General features: G+C 37.4%; 1 protein-coding gene and 1 non-coding gene across 2 annotated transcripts in view; both read left to right on the top strand.

Moving 5' to 3' along the window:
• Positions 1 to 17,388, top strand: part of PPFIA2 (PPFI scaffold protein A2) — a 509,952-nt gene that overhangs the window by 207,068 nt on the left and 285,496 nt on the right. The gene's annotated exons all lie outside the window — the stretch shown is intronic.
• Positions 9,333 to 9,404, top strand: TRNAC-GCA (transfer RNA cysteine (anticodon GCA)). The gene has a single exon. It is a non-coding gene; the product is annotated as a tRNA-Cys (tRNA).

The following is a 17,388-nucleotide window of genomic DNA, read 5'->3' as shown; positions in this document are numbered from 1 at the left end:
TTAAAAATAATTTAATACATTTAAGGACTATAATGAATTGCTATTCCACAGGAGCACTGTATTAACAGTTCTGAACCTTCTAACATCAGTGATTGAAACCATGCTGCTCTTTCTCTCTCTTCCATAAGAGGCTTATAAATTCTTGGGAAAGTGAAGAAAGTGTTTGTGATTGTCAGACTAAACCCAGGATCAAAATCACCAGGTTAAGGCTCTGATGTTAGAGACAGAATGGAATGTGGGGATTCAAGTTGACCAGAAAAAGCCTAGAAGTAGAGACAGCTTGTGGAATCTAAGTATTAACTGTGTTCTTTCCCCTTGGAGGATATGGTCTTGCTAAAGCCAAGTATGGGCCAAAAATCAGAAGAATCGGAGTCTGTAAACATCATTTAAGTGGACACACATAGATTGTTGGCATTCCAGCATGATGACATAAGGTCTAAGTACAGAACACTGTTATATTGTTCTTAGAAGGAAATTGACCTTTTCCTCACGACTACAGAGAATGTGATAGCAGTTGTGTATCCATCCCTTAGGGAGTCAGTTGATAAGAAGACGCCAAACCAAAATACTGCTACTGATTTGACTGGAACCCCTTCTTTTCATAAGGTCTGTGACTGTCACCATTTATTATGATTGGGAACTTACGACCATGCATCAGCTTCCCAGATGGCACTGGTGGTAAAGAACCTGCCTGCCAATGCAGGAGACGTGAGACACAGGCTTGATCCCTGAGTCAGGAAGATCCCCTGGAGAAGGAAATGGCAACCCACTCCAGTATTCTTGCCTGGAGAACTCCATGGACAGAGGGGACTGGCGGGCTATAGTCCATGGGGTCGCAAAGAGTTGGACATGACTGAAAGCAACTTAGCACTAGCACTAGAACTCTAGAACATCTGTGTTGTTTCTTCCCACCAATATGCAACACAGTCTGATAATCTAAAAATACTCATATTTGACATTTGGAGTATGATATTTAATTAAACTTATCATTAATTTAATTAATGAATTAGTTAATCAAGTGTAGCGATGATTTCTTATGCTATCAGCCAGGTTATATTAGTTCCTATTATATATTTTATAAATATTTTTGAATTTAGGTTATGAATTTTTGTTAATTTTCCTGAAATATTTTCTTTACATATAATGTGTTAATAACTCACCCTTATTATTAAGCAACTAAAAGGCTTTTCTAGAAAAAGAAAATGCTTTATTAAGCACTGAATTTTTTATGCGATTTTAATTCGGATTATAAGAAAATTCTTAATATGTTTTATAAATTAACAACAGTAAAACTGACTTTTGTATCTATTTTAACATGTATATAGATTCATGTAACCACCACTGCAGTTCAGGTACAGAACTGTTCCATCATCTGAAAACCCCCTCTTGCTATCATTAAGTCATCCTGCTCTCCCTGTCTCTATCCCCTGGCAATTTGATCTGTTCTCCATCATTATAGTTGTACTTTTATCCTTTAGGAATGTCATATAAATGGAATCATACATAATTTAACCTTGTGAGAATACCTGCTTTCATTCAACCTAATACCTATAGAGATTCATCCAAGTAGTTGTGTGTGTTAATAATATGTATGCTTTTAAAAGCTTCTTATACACAGTTCTGGTGGTAATTTTTGTTCCAAATGCCTGTATCTTTTTCCTAGTAAATATGTCATGAACCAAATTATAATTGCAATATCTCTTACTAGAAGCAGCAAACTTTAAGCTACCAGGCCAAAAAATTTTTGTTTGATCTCTATTCAGAATAGTGGTGTGGGAAAAGGCAATATTTTATTTTAAAAAATTTGCTAGAGGCTTTATCATAAAAGCATTTTAAAATTGCATGTTTAAAAATACTGTTTTTTTAGCAACCCATTCAACCATTTTTATCTACAAGTATCAGAGTAGAGACGTATGCTTTGAGTGTGTTTAATGGGAAGAGTTGGATTTTAACAAACAAAGTTTATATTAATAATGAGTTAATTTTTATTTTCTAAATATCTGAAAAGTAGCAATTTGAAGGAATGGCCAAAATTTTTTTTTAAAAAATCAACATGTAAAGCAGTGCTTCCCAACCAGAGAAAATTTTGCTCCCCCAGGGAACATATGACAATTTTTATAGACATTTTGAGGGATTTTTTTTCGGGGTGAAGGGTAAAAGGACAATATCCAAGCATGTAGTCGACACAAGCTGAAATATTTTTAAACATTCTACAATGCGCAGGACTGTTGCTCACAAAGCTGTCCAAAATGTCACTAGGGCCAAGATAGAGAAATCTCAAATAGGGTGTTGTATTCCACAAAGTTTAGCATTAATTTTTATTAACATTTTAAAATTCAATATAAATATTATATTCTGTATGGTCATTATGCTCATTTCAGGCCATTCAAGTTTTGGCACTTATATTTCAACTTTTTGTTATGAAAAAATTTCAAAATACAGTGAAATTGAAAGAATAGTATAATGAAGATTTGAATTACCATATCTTGATTCAATATTGTTTCTTTGTGCAATATTTGGTCATATTATGTCTATTTTTCCTTTTTCTGAACAATCTCTGAGTAAGTTGTATACATTCATTCAGCATGAGCTCCTAAAAGTAAATATTCTCTTCTATAACCACCATCACATCACATGTAAGAATATTAACACTATCTCCTAATACACAGTTCATATTCAAATTTTTCCAGCTGTTCCATAAATATCCTTTATGACTTTTTCTTTTGAAGAAGAAGAATCAAATCAAGTGTGACACATTGTATTTGTATTTTTGTCTTTTTAGTCTCTTTTATTCTAGAATAGTTACCCAACTTTTTTAGCATTCAAGGATCCATGGTCCTTGAGTGTCATGTTTTTCTTTGACAGTTATGAAACAGTAACTTTATATTTTCCCTTCTGTTTATTAGCTGGGATACCACTGTAAAGAAGGGCTTTCTCTTATGAACTGTGGATGAACTACAGTTCCACCTAATAACAGAGTTCCTCTGAATTACCAATAGACTAAAGAACTGATGCTATAGAAATTTTCTTATTTTGTATGTGTACATGGATAGGGATTTTATAGGTGAAATTTCTCACATGTAAAATAGAACAGGAATGATTTTAGACATAGTACAATCAATATAGCTGTAGTTAAACCTGTGCTGTGTCACTCAATCCTATACAACTCTTTGCATCCCCATGAACTGTGGTCCACCAGGCTCCTCTGTCCATGGGAATTCTCCAGGCAAGATACTGGGGTGTGTTGCCATGCCCTCCTCCAAGAGGTCTTCCCAATCCAGGGGTCAAACCCAGATATCCCACATTGCAGGTTGACAACTCAGTTGCCTCACAAAATTTGGATATATGATTTTAAAATATCTTTTCCATTCAGTAAGTTGCCTTTTCATTTTGATTATGATTTTCTAGATATGCAGAAGCTTTTAAGTCTGATGTAGTCCCCTTTGTTGTTGTTCAGTCACTCAGTGGTGTCTGACTCTTTGCGACCCCATGGACTGCAGCATGCCAGGCTTCCCTGTCCTTCCACATCTCCCAGAGCTTGCTTAAACTCATGTCCATTGAGTCAGTGATGTCAGCCAACCATCTCATCCTCTATTGTCCCCTTCTTCTCCTGCCTTCAATCTTTCCCAGCATCAGGGCCTTTTCTAATGAGTCGGTTTTGTGCATCAGTGGCCAAAGTATTGGAGCTTCAGTATTAGTCCTTCTAATGAATATTCAGGACTGATTTTCTTTAGGATTGACTGGGTTTGAACTTCTTGCAGTCCAAGGGACTCTCTCCAACACCACAGTTCAAAAGCATCAATTCCTCAGAGCTCAGCCTTCCTTATGGTCAAATCTATACACGGCTGCTGGAAAAACCATAGCTTTGATTGTGTGGACATTTGTCAGCAAAACAATGTTTCTGCTTTTTAATATGCTATCTAGGTTTGTTATAGCTTTTCTTCCAAGGAGCAAATGTCTTTTAATTTCATGGCTGCAGTCACCATCTGCAGTGATTTTGGAGCCCAAGAAAATTAAAGTCTGTCACTGTTCCCATTATTTCCCCACTTATTTGACATGACGTGATGTTGCCAGATGCCATGATCGTCGTTTTTTAAATGATGAGTTTTTAAGCCAGCTTCTTCACTCTCCGCTTTCAAGAGGTTCTTTAGTTCCTCTTCACTTTCTGCCATAAGGATGGTGTCATCTGCATATCTGAGGTTATTGATATTTCTCCCAGCAATCTTGATTCCAGCTTGTGCTTCATCCAGCCTGGTGTTTTGCATGATGTACTCTGCATGTTAGTTAAATAAGCAGGGTGACAATATACAACCTTGATACACTGCTTTCCCAATTTGGAACCAGTCCATTGTTCCATGTACAGTTCTAACTGTTGCTTCTTGACCTGTATACAGTTTTCTCAGGAGGCAGGTAAGTCTGATATTCCCACTTCTTTAATAATTTTCCAGAGTTTGTTGTGATCCACACAGTCAAAGGCTTTAGCATAGTCAATGAAACAGAAGTAGATGTTCTACTGAAATTGTCTTGCTTCTACTATGATCCAATGGATGTTGGCAATTTGATCTCTGGTTCCTCTGCCTTTTCTAAATCCAGCTTGAACATCTGGAAGTTCTCGGTTCATGTACTGTTAAAGCCTAGCTTGGGGAATTTTGTGCATTACTTTGCTATCATATGAAATGAATGCAATTGTGCAGTATTTTGAACATTCTTTGGCATTGTCTTTCTTTGGGATTGGAGTGAAAACTGATCTTTTCCAGTTCTGTTTTCATTGCTGGGTTTTCCAAATTTGCTGGCATATTGAGTGCAGCACTTTCACAGCGTCATCTTTCAGGATTTGAAATAGCTCAACTGGAATTCCATCACCTCCACTAGCTTTATTCATAGTGATGCTTTCTACTGGAATTCCATCACCTCCACTAGCTTTATTCATAGTGATGCTTTCTAAGGCCCACTTGATTTCACACTCCAAGATGTCTGGCCGTAGGTGAGTGGTCACAGCATTGTGGTTATCTGGGTCATAAAGATCTTTTTTGTATAGCTCTTCTGTGTATTCTTGCCACCTCTGCTTAATATCTTCTGCTTCTGTTTGCTTTATACCCTTTCTGCCCTATATTGTGCCCACCTTTACATAAATTTTCCCTTGGTATCTCTAATTTTCTTGAAGAGATCTCTAGTCTTTCCCATTCTATTGTTTTCCTCTATTTCCATTTTTCACTTAGCAAGACTTTCTTCTCTCTCCTTGCTATTCTTTGGAACTCAGTATTCAGATGGATGTATCTATTATTTTCTCTTTTGCCTTTCACTTTTCTTTTCTCAGCTACTTGTAAGGTCTCTTCACACAGCCATTTTGCCTTTTTGCAATTTTTTTTCTTGGGAATGGTTTGGATCACCACCTCCTGTACAGTGTCATGAACCTCCATCTCTCGTTCTTCAGACAGTGTCTATCAGATCTAATCCCTTGAATCTATTTGTCACTTATGAAGTTAATCAAAGAATGTGATACCTCTAGCTATGTCCTTCTTTCACAGAATTGTTTTGGCAATTCAGATCTCTTGTGGTCTCAAATTAAAATTTTAGAAATTTGTTCTAATCCTGTGAAGTATGCTATTAGAATTTTTTATTACATTGAATCTGTAGATTGCTTGGGTTTTAGCAATATAGTACATGTGTGCTCAGACCCTCATTGTGTCTGACTCTTTGCAACCCTATGGACTGCCAGGCTCCTCTGTCCATTGTATTCTCCCAGCAAGAATACTGGAGTAGGTTGCCATTTCCTTCTCTAGGGAATCTTCCCAACCCAGGGATGGAACTAGCATCTCTTATGTCTCCTGTATTGGCTGATGGATTCTTTACCACTAGCGCCACCTGGGAAGCCTTTTAGTAATATCAATTCTTCTAATTTAGATTTCCTTTATTTTTGTCTTTATTTCTTTTATCAATGTCTTATAGTTTTTAATGTACAAGTCTTTCAACTCCTTTGTTAATTTTATTTGTAGATATTTTGTTATTTTTTGAGGCAATTGTAAATGGGATTATTTTCTTAATTTGTCTTTCTGATAGTTTTTCATTAAAATGTATAAATGCAATAGAATTTTTAAAAATATTTATTTATTTGGTTGCATCGGGTCTTAGCAAAGTAATGCTGAAAATTCTCCAAGCCAGGCTTCAATAGTACGTGAACCGTGAACTTCCAGATGCTCAAGTTGGTTTTAGAAAAGGCAGAGAAATCAGAGATCAAATTGCCAATATCCATCGGATCATCAAAAAAGCAAGAGAGTTCCAGAAAAGCATCTACTTCTCCTTTATTGACTATGGCAAAGCCTTTGACTGCGTGCATCACAATAAACTGTAGAAAATTCTGAAAGAGATGGGAATACCAGACCACCTGACTTGCCTCCTGAGAAATCTGTATGAAGGTCAAGAAGCAACAGTCAGAACCGCACATGGAACAACAGACTGGTTCCAAATAGGAAAAGGAGTACGTCAAGTCTGTATATTGTCACCTTGCTTACTTAACTTATATGTAGAGCACATCATGCAAAATGCCATGCTAGAGAAAGCACAAGCTGGAATCAAGATTGCTGGGAGAAATATCAGTAACCTCAGATATGCAGATAATACCACCCTTATGGCAGAAAGTGAAGAAGAACTAAAGAGCCTCTTGATGAAAGTGAAAGAGGAGAATGAAAAAATTGGCTTAAAACTTAACATTCAAAAAACTAAGATCATGGCATCCAGTCCCATCAGTTCATGGCAAATAGTTGGGGAAATAATGGCAACAGTGAGAGACTTTATTTTCTTGGGCTCCAAAATCACTGCAGATGGTGACAGCAGCCATGAAATTAAAAGACACTTGCTCCTTGGAAGAAAAGCTATGACCAACCTAGACATCATGTTAAAAAGCAGAGACATTACTTTGCCAAAAAAGGTCCATCTAGTCAAGGCTATGGTTTTTCCAGTAGTCATGTATGGATGTGAGTATTGGACTATAAAGAAAGCTGAGCACCGAAGAATTGATGCTTTTGAATGGTAGTGTTGGAGAAGACGCTTGAGAATCCTTTAGACTGCAAGGAGATCCAATCAATCCATCCTAAAGGAAATCAGTCCTAAATATTCATTGGAAGGACTGATGCTGAAGCTGAAACTCGAATACTTTTGTCACCTGATGCAAAAACTGACTCATTAGAAAAGACCCTGATGCTGGGAAAGACTAAAGGCAGGAGGAGAAGAGGATGACAGAGAATAAGATGGTTGGATGGCATCACCAACTCAATGGACATGAGTCTGAGTAAACTCCGGGAGTTGGTGATGGACTGGCATGCTGCATGCAGTCCATTGGGTGGCAAAGAGTCAGATAGGACTGAGCGATTAAACTGAACTGTAATTAAACTTGCAGTTTAAATTGCACGTAGGCTTGACTTCAAACACCTATGCAAACTATTATCAGTTCTGTAACCTTGAGTAATTGACTTAACCACATCTAACCTATTAAAAAAAATCAATAAAAGAAATAATGATAGTGCTCATATAGTATTTGCATGTCAAGTAAAATAGAACATAGAGTTTTGTGCAATTCTCATTTCCATTAAGGCTAGTGAAAGCTACTGATTGGTGTTATTTAATTGCTCCTTAATTCCATAATGAAAGTGTTCTGAACTTTTTTAATATTGTAATTTTATGTTTATTATTTGATATTAAATTAAACATGTAGGGCACAGTGTTCCATGGACAGTGCAATCCTATTGTTATAAATTTTTTGAGTGACTGTACTTAAAAAAATCTGCAAGTATGCCCTGAAAGATATTGCGACCAGTTTTCTTTCTTTCCAATCCACTAAGGTTTTAAGTGATTTTACATGTCACAAAATACTAAAGATTTTTTTGGTAAGATTTGCAAAATTTTAGATAATTTTTATTTTGTTTTTGCTTATTTATACTTTTAGTTTGTTTTAGAGTAAACGTAGTTTACTTTTTTGCTAGGAGAGATAAAATTTGCATATAGTTCTAATCTTAAAACATCCTTGTAATTTTTCACTTGTAAAACATAGTTAATAAATAAGGTCCAAAGTTCTTTCAAATCATGGAAAGCCTTCTAGGTATTTACCATATATTTTGGTTGTTATAGATAAAAGAACATAACAATTCTATAGTCACCAGTGCATACTTTTAGTCTAAATAATATTATTGTAGCTTGTTTATTGTTTCTCTCTGACCTGAATAAACCTGAAGAACTGAAGCATGGAAAGATGACATTATTTATGCAAATTTTGATACCATGTAAGTAAATTTTCAGTAATATTAATGAAAAGGCATGATTCAAGGTAAATGCACATTGGTGACTGAAGTAAACACTTCAAATATTGGTTTGTTTTAAACAATTCTATTTGAATATCATTATTAAGAAAAGTATAAAAATACCTAAACAGTGCTTCTCTATTTTTGGCTATACCTTATTGTATTATTTTAAATAATTAAAAATCTATATCCTTATTTCATAAAGATAATGTTTTGAAAAAAGTTATTTTCCCATCAAGCCATAGTTTTGTTGGTACTTTCTGACCTCTGACACTGAGTAATGATGTAGCGAATGAGATAAAGCCTGACCCTGTCCAACAGGAGGGAAAATAAAAGGAAGGATAGACAAGAATTGAGCAGTCCACATGTAGTAGGTAAAAGAGTGCCATATAATGCAGAGGGATGTTTTGACCATAATGGACTTCTGAGTAACTTCTCAGTTACTCTGAGATGAGATTCCCTCAACTAGGGACAGTTTAAATTATCAGACTGGATTAAGTTCACTTCATATCTATCACCCAATGTGTGTAGCTTCTTGAGGAAAGTTAGATGAATTACATAATAAACAGACAACTCACTCTAGCTTCAGACATGGTGCTGATCCCATTATGGCAAAGTTACTGTAGTGCAATTCTGACACCAACTATCTAGCATTAGCACAGACCTCAGAGTTGAGGGCATAAACCTCCACAAGACTCTAATATTTCAGACACCAGTGACGAGCTCTGGGGTTCCCAATCCTCCCACACATCAGACCAACTGGCTCTAAGTTTGAGGGTCCCCTCTACCCTCTCAGTTTCAGTAATTCACTAGCACACATCAAAGAACTCAGGAACTACTATACTTGTATTTAACTTCAGTTTCACTGCAAAGGATACAAATCAGGACCAGCCAAAATTAGAGACACTAGGGTGAGATCTGGGAGGTTCCCAGCTTTCAACACACTGATGTGTATCACCAGTCAGGAAGTTCTTAAGGTTTCAGACATCCAGAATTTTTGTTGGGGTTTTATAATGCAGGTGTGATTAATGTTGGGCTTCCCTGGTGGCTCAGAGGTTAAAGCGTCTGCCTGCAATGCAGGAGACCCAGGTTTGATCCCTGGGTTGGGAAGATCCCCTGGAGAAGGAAATGGCAACCCACTCCAGTACTCTTGCCTGGAGAATCCCATAGAGGGAGGAGCCTGGTAGGCTACAGTCCATGGGGTCTCAAAGAGTTGGACAGGACTGAGCGACTTCACTTTCACTTTCACTTTATGATTAATTGAATCATTGGCAGAGTGATTGAACTTGATCTACAATCTCCTGTGCTCATTAGAGATCAGGCTAATAGCACCTGGTTCAAAGTCCCAATTCTCTAATCAATCACATGATTGATCTTTCTGGATTGCTCTGACCCTGAAACTATCTGAGGGCCTATCTTGAGTCACCTCATCAGCATAAACTCAGGTGTGGTCTGTGGGACCCACCATGAATAATAAAGAGACTCATCCTGGGCACATTCCAAAATTTTAGAAGCTTCCTCTTAGGAAGTTGGGACAAAAGACCAGACAAATTTGTTATTATCCAATAGTTACATATTTTAGAAATTTTATTATTAGAATTTTAACAAAACTCAGCATCTTTCTGAAACAAATCATTAAAACATTTTTGTACTAATACATGCATATAGCTGAATAATGGTATGCATATACATAGTACATATAAACATAATACATACATAGTATACATAGTATAATATATGTATCAGTATATACATACATATATATACGAACAAAGTGTGTATTAAGCGAGATGACACCATTTGCACATGTATCTTAGGTAAATTCAACTATTCATGAACAGCAACAGCAGAAAGGGAGACAAATAAGCATGTAAATATTACAGAAGATGCTATGCAATGAGCATATCCCACAAGTGACTGTGAAATGGGAAACCTAAACAATTGCTATAGTAGCTCCTGTGCTTCTTGTGAGGCTGAACACAATCCCTGTTTTAAAAGATACTTCTCATCCATCAAAAAGTACACATTGTACTTATCATTCCACAAAACCTCATAACAGGGCAGCTCATCCATCCGGTGCTCTTCCCCAGTGGGAGTCATGTTCTAAGTTGAGAGGAGAACTGCCTGGAGTGGACTTAGTGGATTGTAGGATGTTGATCTCCAGATGACACCACCCTTATGGCAGAAAGCGAAGAACTAAAGAGCCTCTTGATGAAAGCGAAAAAGAGAGTGAAAAAGTTGGCTTGAAGCTCAACATTCAGAAAACTAAGATCATGGCATCTGGTCCCATCACTTCATGGTAGATAGATGGGGAAACAATGGAAATAGTGATAGACTTTTATTTTCTTGGGCTCCAAAATCATTGCAGATGGTGATTGCAGCCATGAAATTGAAAGACGCTTACTCCTTGGAAGGAAGGTTATGGCCAACCTAGATAGCATACTTAAAAGCAGAGACATTACTTTGCCAACAAAGGTTCATCTAGTCAAGGCTATGGTTTTTCCAGTAGTCATGTATGAATGTGAGAGTTGGATGGTGAAGAAAGCTGAGCGCCGAAGAATTGATGCTTTTGAACTGTGGTGTTGGAGAAGACTCTTGAGAGTCCCTTGGACTGCAAGGAGATCCAACCAGTCCACCCTAAAGGAGATCAGTCCTGGGTGTTCATTGGAAGGACTGATGTTGAAGCTGAAACTCCAATACTTTGGCCACCTCGTGAGAAGAGTTGACTCATTGGAAAAGACCCTGATGCTGGAAAGGATTGGGGGCAGGAGGAGAAGGGGAAGACAGAGGATGAGATGGCTGGATAGCATCACCGACTCGATGAACACGGGTTTGGGTGGACTCCGGGAGTTGGTGATGGACAGGGAGGCCTGGCGTGCTGCGATTCATGGTGACTTTGCAGAGTCAGACACGACTGAGCAATTCAACTGAACTGAACTGAACTGTACTGATCTCCAGAGTGATGCTTCCTTGAGGTACTGTCTACAGTGGTTTTGAATAAATCAGTTTTTGCCTTATGCTGCTGCTGCTGCTAAGTTGCTTCAGTCGTTTTGCCTTATGAGCTGACTTTAAATCCTAACCCTCTCCACAGAGAAGATGTGATTTCCCTGTAAACATATATATGTGACAGGATTGAGGACACCATATACAAGTTAGCCTTAGGCAATTAATTAAAAAAAAAAAGTGAATAATTTTGGATTTGCCCTAAAATAAAGTGACCAGATTACAGATATAATAAATATTTGTTGCATTATCTGTGACAGTTTTTGAGACACTGCTCATATTTTTTTATATGAAAGACATTTTTAGGAATCTAATTTTCTCATTCTAGTTTCTTAGGGCAACACAGTTTCAGTTATGTTAAGTAACATCAATTTGATCATTCCTGGGAGTTTAACACTGTGTTTAGGAGTGTCTGACTCTTTGCAGACATGGGGTCACAGACTGTAGCCCACCAGGCTTCTCTATCCGTGGAATTCTCCAGGCAAGAATGCTGGAGTGGTTAGCCATTTCTATCTCCATGGGATCTTCCCTGACCCAGGGATCGAACCCAGGTCTCCTGCATTGCAGGCAGATTCTTTACCATCTGAGCCACCAGAGAAGCTCCTAAAATGGCTATTCACTTTGAAATATTCCTCAGTGAATTATTTTCAGCTATCACTTTTAGTCCTAACTACAGAAGAGTTTTAAATTTTTTCTCTAACAGTATTGTTTCTACAATTATCTGTAGAATAAATGAATATTATCCATGGACATTAAAAAGAGTGCACTAACATTCTTGAATTATTTTCATTTTATATGCTGGCAATCATCTTTTACTTAAGTTAAAATTTTATGGTCAGAAAATATCTGAAATTAACCACTGGTTTATGTATCTGTGTGGTATATTAAACTTTTCAATTAATCTTCACACTATAATACTCTCTGGATTTTAGGGGCCTCTTTTGAAAACCTTTTCAAAACATTTATCCGAACTTTTAACTATGTATTTTATAGTAATACTGAGAGCAGAGTTTTAAGTTGGATAATTGTTGATGTTAAAATGCATTCATGCTTTTCATATCCTCTTGATTCTAGATATATAACAGCTAGTTTTTTTATAAAAGATGTTGAACTGTACTCACAATTCCTGAATTATTATTGCAATTATTTTTATCAAAGTTATTGCTTTTTAACTTATAAACATGCAATTGGAAGAAGAGTAGATATTTTTAAAATTGTTTTTCTTTAAACTTTAATGTATGACCGTATTTATTCTTTTTAGTTATTTTAAAGTACCCACCCGGAACTTTATCAGACTGATGACGTCATGCTTTTCAACACAGTGAGTGCCTATTCCAAACTCTGTGGGTTGCTTCTCTATATCAGCAAGCCCCTGGTTCCCTCTTACATCATCTGTAAGATGAACTCTACATCTGTTTTGTCTTTCTTCCTCCATGAATCATCCTTGATTTTCTCCCCACACTGTATTCTCCTTTCCTTGAACTCCATGTATTATCTCCTAATAACTATCTCAAAAATTAATGCAAACATGAAATTAAATGACATCTGTACAATGACATAGCACCTAAAATATATCAATAATTGTACAGATGTCATCTAATTTCTACTACTGTGGGCAAGAATCCCTTAGAAGAAATGGAGTAGCCATCATGGTCAACAAAAGAGTCTGAAATGCAGTACTTGGATGCAATCTCAAAAACGATAGAATGATCTCTGTTCGTTTCCAAGGCAAACCATTCAATATCACGGTAATCCAAGTCTATGCCCCAACCAGTAATGCCGAAGAAGCTGAAGTTGAACAATTCTATGAAGACCTACAAGACCTTTTAGAACTAACACCCAAAAAAGATGTCCTTTTCATTATAGGGGACTGGAATGCAAAAGTAGGAAGTCAAGAAACACCTGGCGTAACAGGCAAGTTTGGCCTTGGAGTACAGAATGAAGCAGGGCAAAGGCTAATAGAGTTTTGCCACGAGAACGCACTGGTAATAGCAAACACCCTATTCCAACAACACAAGAGAAGACTCTACACGTGGACATCACCAGATGGTCAACACCGAAATCAGATTGATTGTATTCTTTGCAGCCAAAGATGGAGAAACTCTATATAGTCAGCAAAAACAAGACCAGGAGCAGACTCTGGCTCAGATCATGAACTGCTTATTGCCAAATTCAGGCTTAAATTGAAGAAAGTAGGGAAAACCACTAGACCATTCAGGTATGACCTAGATCATATCCCTTATGAGTATACCGTGGAAGTGACAAATAGATTTAAGGGTCTAGACCTGATAGACAGAGTGCCTGATGAACTATGGACAGAGGTTCGTGACATTGTACAGGAGACAGGGATCAAGACAATCCCCATGGAAAAGAAATGCAAAAAAGCAAAATGGCTGTCTGAGGAGGCCTTACAGATAGCTTGGAAGAGAAGAGAAGCGAAAAGCAAAGGAGAAAAGGAAAGATATTCCCATCTGAATGCAGAGTTCCAAAGAATAGCAAGGAGAGATAAGAAAGCCTTCCTCAGCGATCAGTGCAAAGAAATAGAGGAAAACAACAGATTGGGAAAGACTAGAGATCTCCTCAAGAAAATTAGAGATACCAAAGGAACATTTCATGCAAAGATGGGCTCGATAAAGGAAAGAAATGGTATGGACCTAACAGAAGCAGAAGATATTAAGAAGAGGTGGCAAGAATACACCGAAGAACTGTACAAAAAAGATCTTCACGACCCAGATAATCACAATGGTGTGATCACTCACCTAGAGCCAGACATCCTGGAATGTAAAGTCAAGTGGGCCTTAGAAAGCATCACTACGAACAAAGCTAGTGGAGGTGATGGAATTCCAGTTGAGCTATTTCAAATCCTCAAAGGTGATACTGTGAAAGTGCTGCACTTGATATGCCAGCAAATTTGGAAAAGTCAGCAGTGGCCACAGGACTGGAAGAGGTCAGTCTTCGTTCCAATCCCAAAGAAAGGCAATGCCAAAGAATGCTCAAACTACCTCACAATTGCACTCATCTCACATGCTAGTAAAGTAATGCTCAAAATTCTCCAAGCCAGGCTTCAGCAATACGTGAGCCGTGAACTTCCAGATGTTCAAGCTGGTTTTAGAAAAGGCAGAGGAAGCAGAGATCAAATTGCCAACATCCGCTGGATCATCGAAAACGCAAGAGAGTTCCAGAAAAACATCTATTTCTGCTTTATTGACTATGCCAAAGCCTTTGACTGTGTGGATCACAATAAACTGGAAAATTCTGAAAGAGATGGGAATACCAGACCATCTGACCTGTCTCTTGAGAAACGTGTATGCAGGTCAGGAAGCAACAGTTAGAACTGGACATGGAACAACAGACTGGTTCCAAATAGGAAAAGGAGTCCGTCAAGGCTGTATATTGTCACCCTGCTTATTTACCTTCTATGCAGAGTACATGATGAGAAATGCTGGGCTGGAAGAAACACAAGCTGGAATCAAGATTGCCGGGAGAAATATCAATAACCTCAGATATGCAGATGATACCACCCTTATGGCAGAAAGTGAAGAAGAACTAAAGAGCCTCTTGATGAAGGTGAAAGAGGAGAGTGAAAAAGTTGGCTTAAAGCTCAACATTCAGAAAACTAAGATCATGGCATCTGGTCCCATCACTTCATGGTAGATAGATGGGGAAACAATGGAAATAGTGATAGACTTTTATTTTCTTGGGCTCCAAAATCACTGCTGATGGTGATTGCAGCCATGAAATTAAAAGACGCTTACTCCTTGGAAGGAAGGTTATGGCCAACCTAGATAGCATGTTTAAAAGCGGAGACATTACTTTGCCAACAAAAGTCCATCTAGTCAAGGCTATGGTTTTTCCAGTGGTCATGTATGGATATGAGAGTTGGACGGTGAAGAAAGCTGAGTGCTGAAGAATTGATGCTTTTGAACTGTGGTGTTGGAGAAGACTCTTTAGAGTCCCTTGGACTGCAAGGAGATCCAATCTATCCATCCTAAAAGAGATCAATCCTGGGTGTTCATTGAACGGTCTGATGTTGAAGCTGAAACTCCAATACTTTGGGCACCTCATGCGAAGGGTTGACTCATTGGAAAAGACCCTAATGCTGGGTAGGATTGGGGGCGGGCTGAGAAGGGGACGACAGAGGATGAGATGGTTGGATGGCATCACCGACTCGATGGACATGGGTTTGGGTGGACTCCGGGAGTTGGTGATGGACAGAGAGGCCTGGCGTGCTGCAATTCATGGGGTCGCAAAGAGTCTGACATGATTGAGCGACTGAACTGAACATCTAATTTCATGTTTGCGTTAACTTTTGAGAGAGTTATTCGGTGCTCAGTGTATACAAACTCTCCCTTTGATGAAGTAAATAAGGATCTAAAGACAGAAATTTTGACTTTAACCGAACCATGCAGCAAATAGGTGCTGTTTCATATATATATGTGTATATATGTATGTATGTATATATATGTGTGTGTGTATATATATATATATATATATATATATACACAACCTAGGAAACACACACACACACATATATATATACAAACACAGCCTAGAAAACAATAGTTAATGGCTTGCATCTGATACTAATTCCATCAGAACTCTGTTGTAATTAGGACAAAGTGGTTTGTGAAACTGTCTCAGTAAATTCTCCAGAGAATACAAAAATTAATCACTAATAGAAGCCAAACCTTTTATCTACAAAGGTTTAGGAACCCCTGAAGTTCCTACAGCAATGTGTCTACACACTGATTTTCTCCTGACCCACACTTTATAAAGCCATATCTTTCCTATACACAGTCTCATACCTGAGGTAAGCCTCATATGAAAGTTTTAATGAATTATGAGTTTAGTTGTATATTTGTAAAATGTGAATAGAAATCAGCAACTAGCTTTTCAGTTTTAGAATCAAAACTCATTTTTTATAATTTGCGCAGAAATGTCTTTGGCATAAAAGATGGTTTGTGAATGTATATTCTTCATGATCAGAAATCTCAATTAACTAAATTTATCAGCTATTTTTAGACAGAAATATTTTGTTAAATTTTATAAACTTAAATCTCTATAGTCACCACGAAATCATTTTTATAATGATAGAATCCGAGGCACCTGTACTAGAGATGAAAGTTAACTTAGGCCTCTGTGATTCCAAATATGGCTGCCTTCTCCTATCCTATGCTTTCTGTTGCTTACAAATATAAGGTTGTATGATGTTTAAAAATAGTAAAGGTAAATTGTTGACACTTTTAAGTCAAGTTAAAATATTTAGAGCTATACATTTAAGATCTGAAAAAGTCTTCTGTGAGGGAGAGCCCAGTTTTCTGCCTGACAAAAATAAGTCAGCTTAGTTTTTATTTAAGGCATAAATTATCATTCAGATAACTCTAGTTCTTTTCAAAATACATAAGATTCCCTGTTAATATTTTATAAGAACAATCAAATTATGAGGTCATGGCAATACTTGTAACTAATATATGAGCACAGATTGCTTTTCACATATAATACAGTGCTAAAGCTTAATATAGTGCTAAAGAATTCTCTCTCCTCTTTCTGTCTCTCACACATGCACAGAGTCATGTTTCATATTAAAAAAAAAAAAGAGATGCCGATACTTTTTCAGTCTCTGGTACCTGTATTTCTCATGATTACAAGTATGGCTCAATAAGTGAAAGTGATAGGCACTTCAGTCGTGTCTGACTCTGCAGCCCATGGACTGTAGCCTGCCGGGCTGTTCTGTCTGTGTAGTTTTTCAGGCAAGAATACTGGAGTGGGTAGCCATTCCCTTCTCCAGAGAATCTTCCCAACCCAGGGACTGAGCCTGGGTCTCCTGTATTGCAGGCAGATTCTTTACCGTCCAAGCCAAAATGTCATTTAAAAAGAAAGAAGGTATACAACTGTTCTGCTTCTGTTAGTGTGAAGTGTAATAAGGTGTTATACTTTGGTTGAAGGAAGCTACACTGGCCCACAAATTAGCATTTGAACTTTTTATTCAGGCTAAATGAGTCTACTGAGATACACTGTTAATTAATTTGAGCAGATGTATGTCAACATCACTCTGGGGAAATAAATGATCCAAAAGACTACAAAAGAACTT

Source organism: Giraffa tippelskirchi, chromosome 4 (genome assembly GCF_054371585.1).
Source record: "Giraffa tippelskirchi isolate mGirTip1 chromosome 4, T2T-mGirTip1v1.2.pri, whole genome shotgun sequence".
Classification (NCBI taxonomy): domain Eukaryota; kingdom Metazoa; phylum Chordata; class Mammalia; order Artiodactyla; family Giraffidae; genus Giraffa; species Giraffa tippelskirchi.
This window is presented reverse-complemented; position numbering and strand designations above follow the sequence as displayed.